This window comes from Haemaphysalis longicornis, unplaced genomic scaffold (genome assembly GCF_048455015.1).
Source record: "Haemaphysalis longicornis isolate Haplotype H1 unplaced genomic scaffold, Haemaphysalis longicornis Haplotype H1 scaffold_5, whole genome shotgun sequence".
NCBI classification, from domain to species: Eukaryota; Metazoa; Arthropoda; class Arachnida; order Ixodida; family Ixodidae; genus Haemaphysalis; species Haemaphysalis longicornis.
Genome location: NW_027526385.1, coordinates 8,074,053 through 8,082,210, shown reverse-complemented (window position 1 = coordinate 8,082,210; position 8,158 = coordinate 8,074,053).

The window sequence follows — 8,158 nt, the reverse complement described above, 5'->3', positions numbered from 1 at the left end:
ATTGGCAGCAAACATTGTATGCCTAAAAGCTGAAGTCGGCAATGACTACACTGCGACAGCAATTGGTACTAACGAAGGAGCGCTTTTGAAGATATAATTATATGAAATTGCGGCTTTGCTTGAAATATTCCTCTAAGCTGTCAATCACCACGGTGGTGCGGATTCGTAGCAAGGAGTCTCATGTACAGCCAAACCAGACTAAAGCCCAGCATCGATATTACTGTTTTTTTAAATCGTACAATGTGGTCATTATCGCGTAGATATTCCCTGTGGGGTATTTGTAACGGACGAGAACAGCCTATGCCGCGAAACCAGGCAACAAACTAGACCTCCCGCCAGAGACCAGAACTTGCAACATGGCAAGTACGTCATTGAAAAGTCGACTGGCGGCATGAGTTGAAGAGCCTCCAAATCAATAAAAGTGGCGAACGCGATCGATCAAGTCTTGCCTTGATCGCCTGCCGGAAGGTGGGAGACTCTTCGCGGTTTTATGAGGCCCCTCGGGGCCTCATGAAACGCGCAATAGGTGTGCGTAGCGTTGAGAACGATGCCGAAATGGCTTAGACGAGCCGGATATTACAACTGAAGCGCGAAAGACCGCTCACGCTGCTTGCAATCGCGTTCGACTAATTAAGCAAAGAATCCCGCGAGAATAACCGTATAAAGGAGGCCGAGTGGTAATAAATGACAAAAAAAGATAACACCCAAAGTTGGCGCTGCTGCTTTACTGTGGATAATTATCTATCGCACGCATAATGGCGGGAAAAAGTATTTAATAATGAATCGATGGGCTGTAAAATCCTAATCAACGCTGCCGCTGTGAGGCTGGGTGAGCGAGCGTTCCGGCTTGGGCAGCTCCCCCCGGCGTGACGAGGCAGTCAGGCCTGTCGGTTGCCAAGCATCGGTTCATCGGACAAACAGAAATAAAAGCGAAAATAACAGAACGAGAAAGAGATACTGCGGTGAAGTCGGAACGTCTTACGAAACCCTCGGCGGTTAATAAGATGGTGGAAGAGGGAGGGGGTTGAAGTCGGCGTAAAATATATGAAAGACAGTCAAAAAGGATAGAAAAGAATGTGTGGATGAGGAAGATAGAGGGTGGAAGATATCGCCTTTGCCTTTGGCATTTTAATATTCTGAAGATTTTTTTGCTACATAACAATGGATGCCTAGTCAGCGATGGAAAGGGGTGGTACCGTGGCCCTAAATTATTTCCGATAACGGAACCTCTTGTGCTAATTAATCAGTATAGCATCGGCACACAGGGCGTTAAAGTGACAAAAATAGAGATGCATTAGGTAGGAGCAACGACTATCAAGAGGAAGGGGCTAAAGATTATTAAACAGCTTCTTCTGGGGGCATTGAATAAGCCGCCAAGTTTCCAATAAGGAAATCGCGCGCCTACTCACCGCCATTTATTTCAGTTTTTTTATCTTCTAGAGCGGAAACAAAATGAGGGTTGGCAGATTGATTTATTCCAACAAAATGAGGCAATCTTCCAGAAAGCAAACTTTTCTGATCCAAGAACGCGATTGCCTAAGTGAAATAAGGAAAGCCATCCAACTGATCCAATCTTCAAATGTGGTACGAAGAATAAATCAAGCTGCCCTTAATGACCTATCGCACTGCCGATAAAAGGTGTCGGTAAGGACAAGCGCTGAAGCCGCGTAGAGTCTGCGCCGATTTGCTGCAGCTTTCGATCCCATATCTTAATTAAGAGTTCCCTCCACCGGGACCGAGCCTTGGATATCGTTTTAAGCTCGCGCGCTTGGCTTGCGAGAGGAAAGCAACACAGCTAACCCAGCGGTCGTAAATTTGGAACTCCACCGACGTGACCGCTTATTGGCTTGGCTTGCCTTGGTAGCGGCCAATACGACGCATATGGGCTTTTTTTTGAGAGAGCACCGTTTTTTTCTGTTTTTCAGGATTATCGTGCCGTGGCCCATATCTTTTCTTGAATGTTTGTTCAGCCTCGTGGGAGTCTAATTTTGCGCTTTGTGTCTGCCTTGCGGACTACGATCTTTGCTCTGACTTTCGCGCTTCTTCACCTCCAGTTATCACCACGTAATAAATCATCGCCCCTTTTCGGAATTTTTCCGCTCCAAGTACAACGCTCTTTTTGGCGATCTCGGCCCTGGACCGCATGCGATCTCTTGCGGCCCTGGGAGCCGTGTTAGTCGCTGAAGTGGGATTACCCAAAGGGGGAATTTGTCTTTGCGCTTCGTATCGGTTTTTAAAGAACGTATCTTTAGTTTCCGTCCGCAATAGTGGCCGATTTTGCATTAAATAATGTCTGTTGCTTATGATGTCGTTCGAAAAATGAGAAGCAGGCTGTTATCCTCATCATAATCATAATCATCATCAATACCCTATTTAGGTCCGCAGCTGAACGATCATAGAGTTTCATACTAATATATATTAGAGGGAAATCTGTCGCTGCAGTCGCGGGCCGCCGTTGGCGGCGCCATTGCTGCTAGCGACGTTCGTCACCTATTTGGCTTAGATAGCGATATGGCTTCTTTTTTGTCTCGAAGCCAAAATCAACAAAAAAGGGCAGCCTTTTTTTTTCATGTTTATCGTGCATGAAGCTTCCAAATAGTATTGGCAAATTAATCTTTTTGGAGGTTCAATTTTATACTAACAAAACAAACTTGATGACCCTTCTACAGTAATATTGTTGTTTTTGCAGCCAGAGCCAACTTTTCAGCCTATTCATGAGCCATGCTAAGGACAAGTGGAACGTTCCTGCCCGGTACGGGACGGAACGCTCGCCGAAGCGCGGCTCCTGTAGACAGTTGCACCAGATTTCCCTGCAGTGTATATTAGCATGAAACAACTCTATGAGAACGATGACCTCTCCTATTGACCTCCCCTCGCTTCATGTCCTGCGCTGCCCGAGTCCGTTCTTTGCCTCCATATTTTTCTATTTCATCTCTCCATCCAGTTAATGGCCTTCCTCTTCTTTTAGTCCCGTCTTTCGGTGCCCATTCTGTTGCCCTCGTGGTCCACCTGTTGCCAGTTCGTCGTACTACATGGCCAGCCCGAGTCCATTTCTTTTTTAAATTTGAACTGCGATATATTCTAGTCGAGTTTGCTCCCCAATCCAAGTTGCTAGTTTCCTGTCCCTAAGCGTTACTGCTAACATTATTCGTTCTGTGGCATATTGGGAAGATCTCGATCTCGAAGCCACCCATATACAATGCACGACATGCGCCACCTAGTGATTATTTTATCAAAAGCGACACACGCCTGCCTGTTTCCTTCACAGACAACAGCGCTGGCCGCTGTTCATTTGCTCACTTGGTCAGCATGTCCTCGCTCCGAGACCATGTAGTTTCCTAGAACCAATAGCGACAAAGATAGCAGTCTTTTCTTAGATGAACCCGAAATTGCTCAGATACAAGAAGCGCCAAGCGCCATCTAAGATGGCGAATAGGAGCAGCTGTATTGTGAAAAATAAAATAAAATAGCAGGCAGTTACTCGCGTACTTTTATTGACTTTCTTGCTTAAAACCGTTTCCTCTCCTCACGTAGCATGATAGGGATTTTTATTATGGCAACGACGTTCATCTTGTTATTATTATAATGGATATGCCTTTCGGAGGAAAGTGAGATATTAAGGCTACTTTAAATGGCACAACTGCGATTATACAAAATCAGACAAAAGCCTGATTTTGTTGTCCTTTCGGCCTACCATGTTGCGTAATAAGTGCGGTGAGTTCAGTTTGCAGATTCATTTTGTGCATAGCTTCTCTCCAAATAGGCATAAAAAAGTCAAAGCAAAATTAAATAAAATCAAACTCCCATGGTCACTTGAACGAAAATCCTGACGGAGGACGACTCAAATACGAATGCGATACTATTTTTTGGCCATTCCTGAATATGTTAGGCTACCGTTTTTCAGTTTACCGTAACCCCACCCCCCCTCTTTTATGCGGGTATTCTCTTAGCGTTACGAACACCGATCTATTGTCTTCTACCAACGTCTTTGTAGTCCTGTAGTACTGTGCTACTCACTACCGACGGGCTTCTCCAAGCCAGATTCAGCAGATCAAAGCAAAATTAACTTATAATTTGCAATCCGGCCTACAGTGAATGTCATAGCGACGTGTTTAACAACTTCAATTATTTTTTGCCTCGCCTTTTTTGTCGCCTGTACATGCAGTGATTGACTGGGACTGCTTTTTTTCCTCGAACAAAAAAGGTTAGCTTGATGTTCGGGCTGTTTAAACATCTTTCGTATAACACGAGCTGATGTCATGTCATTGAGGTCACATACTTGAACGATCCCTGACCGCGCCAGCATGTGAGCTACAGTAACCACTGGAGTCTGCATACTGATCTGCACGTGTACAGTCGGAGACCGACACGTCTCAGTGGGAAGTTTTTTAGATCGAACGCATACTTTGAGCTAAAATGTCCGCATAGAACTCGCGTTCAAAAGTTGTTTACATTTAGTTTCCTTCCAATCCCGTGCGAAACAACTGTCTTCAAAATATTTTACGTAAGAACAACTTCCAAAAGTTGTTACAGTAATTAATGCGGTTGTCGATCTTTCGCCTCTCGTTGGTCGGAAAATTTTGGGGTCGTAAACAACAACAACAACAAAAACAAGGCACGATCCAGCAGTTCTCGCCCATGACGCCGAGGGCATGCGTCAGGCTAGGCAGGACCTAGCATTTGGTGCCAGAGAAGCCCAGTGCAATCCTTCTTTGCAATCAGACATACAGCATAGATTTCAGTATTAGTAAAAAAAAACTACACTACAAGCATCGAAACCGCACGATAGATGATAAGCCGCCTGTGAGCAATGGCACCCCCCATGTGTTCCTCGCGAAAATGGGGGTAGCCGTCATTCGGGGGCGAGCGCATGCGCCAGGCTCTGCCGCCAGAGAATCCGAGCGTAATTGACGAGCCCGCAGAGATGACGAGAAACATTTCCTACTCTCCCACATCAGCAGGTGCAGTGGTTTACAGAAGCTTCGCTGGACACTCACTTTCGAAGGGTGGATAGGCGGCCATTTTTTTTTGTTTTAAGTGCGAATGCATTTCTTAAGCGAGCCTGAAGCGTCCGCCGCCGTCCGCATAGCAACAGCTGCGGGTGCGCGCGCTCCTCGTCTTCCTTGGCAACGGGGGGAGATGGGCGCGCGCTGCCTGGCCGCTGACATGGCACATACCCACGTGGGGGATTGGCCAAAAATCGGGCGTGAGAAGGGCTAATGCACCCGCTTAAAGGAGTACTGACACGAAATTTCAAAGCTGAGATCCGCTCTAGCAATCAAGTACAACGACAACACAAATAGGTGTCTGTGAACAAATGCATCTTTCTTTCTTTGCAGTTGTGTGTGTGTGTGTGTGATCTCTCTTTTTTCTGTACTCAGCCCCACCCGCATAACTTCTCAAGGCTGGCTTTCCCTCACCATGATGCTGCTTGCAGTGAACCATGCTTTACGCAAATATTTACGGATGGTTTGTTGCTTGCAGGCGCAAAACTATGGTCGCCCCCGAAACGTGGCTGTCGCTGCCAGAGATCTAATGTCGCAAGGCAGATTCATGTGACCACGCCTGCTATGTGCTGTTTAGTATTGTAAACGCCATATTTAATGTCCCTCGCCTTAGATCTTTGTTTCCTTGTTGGCCGTTCTGATTTTTCTGTTGATTTCCCTGCCTGCAGTCAATGCTATGCTTATCAAGGCCATGATATAGTAGCGGTCGTTTCAGCCCCTCAAAATGGCACGGCTTTAACGCAGGTTGGGCACTCTTTCTCTTTTTCTATTCCTCTCCTATTGCCGGTCGTGCCGCCGCTGAGATAGGAAATTATCTATGGAGTTTGCCCCTAATTTGCGGCCCCATAACAACTTTGCATTGTAAAAACCTTCTTCGCTTGCCTTACATTCACTGCCTTCTTTTTTTTCTACATGTTGAGTTGCCTTTGTTCAAGGCCCGGAGATTACTACGTAGAAAAACACACCCACGGGAAACAGAGCAGCGGTCCATATGGAGTGACTATCACGAATGTTAATCTATCGGAAGAGGTGGAAACAGACGGGGCTAATAAAACTGCCACATGGTGGCATCGAGGCAACACTAGCCCTAAATGCAGCTTTTATACGGTGAATAGGTCAACGTAAGATCGCGCGGGCATTCTCTTGTGCGGAGTATAGAGTTTACCAGGGATACTTTGAAATGGGAGCTTTGATATGCCTCCCTGATAGCGATCATCTATACCAAAACGCGCTGCACAAAAGCCACCTTTTTTTACGGTGATGATGATCGTGGGTGAAGCGAAAGGTGGTCGAAACGCAGAGATTTCTCTGGTCGAAAGCCAATGTCTTCAAAGCCCATATCCAAATTCTAAAATATAACCCGTTCAGCCCCAAACGCACTGCAGGAAAGCAAACTTACACAGCTCATTTCCACCAAGACACATCAAGTGCCTGAAGAAAAAAAAACGCTCCTTGTGGTCACAATCTAACCTGAGTCTCTCACGTTACGAAGCCACCGTCTATCTGACTGCGCCATTCCGACCTGATGGAAAGAGTTTGCATTTCCGACTTGGACTTTGACTCAGGATGCGTAGGAGAAAGCTTCGCATTTAACCATGTTTTTCTTAAAAGAGGGGGCTTTGATGTTTTTGTCCGATCTATTTTTGTCGTTTCCCCATGGACGCCGCGTTGCTGAGTGGTTTGCAATAACTAAGCGCCAGGAGACATGAAATAATTCTCTGTTTACAATTGTTTGCCGTCTAGCTCAGCTGAGAGCTGCCGCGACAGTTACGTGATTACGTGATCAACGTTACCCCCAAACGTGGCACGTTTGATGTGATTTGGGAACCCCGTGGCTGCTTAAATACTTTTATGAGTAACAAATCAACACGTGTTTTATACCATCGCTGTACTTAGCTTAGCATGAAGGCCGTCATTTTTTTTTATTTGAGGCATCGCTGTCACCGAAGTCTTTGGGCATGCTATCCTGTTGGGCATCCATGCTATCATAGTGCACCGCGAGAAAAATAAGCTACAACAATTGTGATATTTGTATACTAATGCGTGAGAATTCCTACTCACCAGTTCCGTTTTATCAACCTTACGTTTCCTTCGGGCAATGAAGGAACGCCCCAGCCGATACAGCGCCCTGTGTACATCTTTTACCTGTTTTGAGTCAATCTGGGGAGTAGAGCATTAGATAGACTTTGTTATTTTGTGGGTTCCTTTCCTCTTTTTTTACATTTCTTTCTGAGGGAAATCAGAAGCTCACGCTCCGGACCTACCAATAGGGCTGCTACTCATTTTTAATAAGTGTTGGTTATAACTGCCACGCTGAGCAGATTACGGCGATCTTTATCCAAGTAGTTCTTACCGGGCAGTCGCATTGCGCCTTTTCGCTTTATAAAACGTGCGGCAACCGCTAGTATAGAATGGAAACAAAAGTGTGCGAAAAAATATTGGAAAGCCAAACCACAAATTCGCTTATAGGATTCGATTTCACCGAGCCGCAACTAACGCCTCGGTGCTGACGCCCCCACCGTCCGAAGAAAAGCGTTTGCGGGGGCTGGGGGCTGCTAATCCGAGAGGGATCATCGCCTAGCAAAGGGAATTAGGCGACTAGATGGAGCCCACAATCCCCAACGGAGTACATTGACACACACGTCTCCCCCCTACGACCCGCCTTCCGCAATGACGTGGCGTCAAATTCATAGTCAAACCGACGTCCACGCCAGCCATCCCAAAACGTCAACATCGTTTTCCATCAAACATTACAGTCCCCTTTCCGAACCCGACTTAAAGGGCGTGTGCTCGCTGCATCGCAATTAAACGCTCACATAGCACCACAGTGACGTCTGCGAAGGCATTGGTGTCGTCCGCTAACTGTGCGTCTTCTCGGCTTTTCATCGCGTCTTCTAACCTACCAGAAGAGGCAGCAGGCGAAACTTATTACGTCGCTTTCTAAACCCGAACAGAACCAAGAAAGGTAAAACAAAAAAATATTCAAATTACGCACCAGGCAAAGCTTACTTTCTTACGGTTCCCGTCGAGGAAGAACGAGGGAGTCTTTGTGAGCATTAAAAGACGTAAAGTAATAAATGTCTAACTAAATCTGAGCATCAAACTCCCCCTTCTTCCCGAAACAACTCTGTGGCCTATCGGCTCCCCCGCTG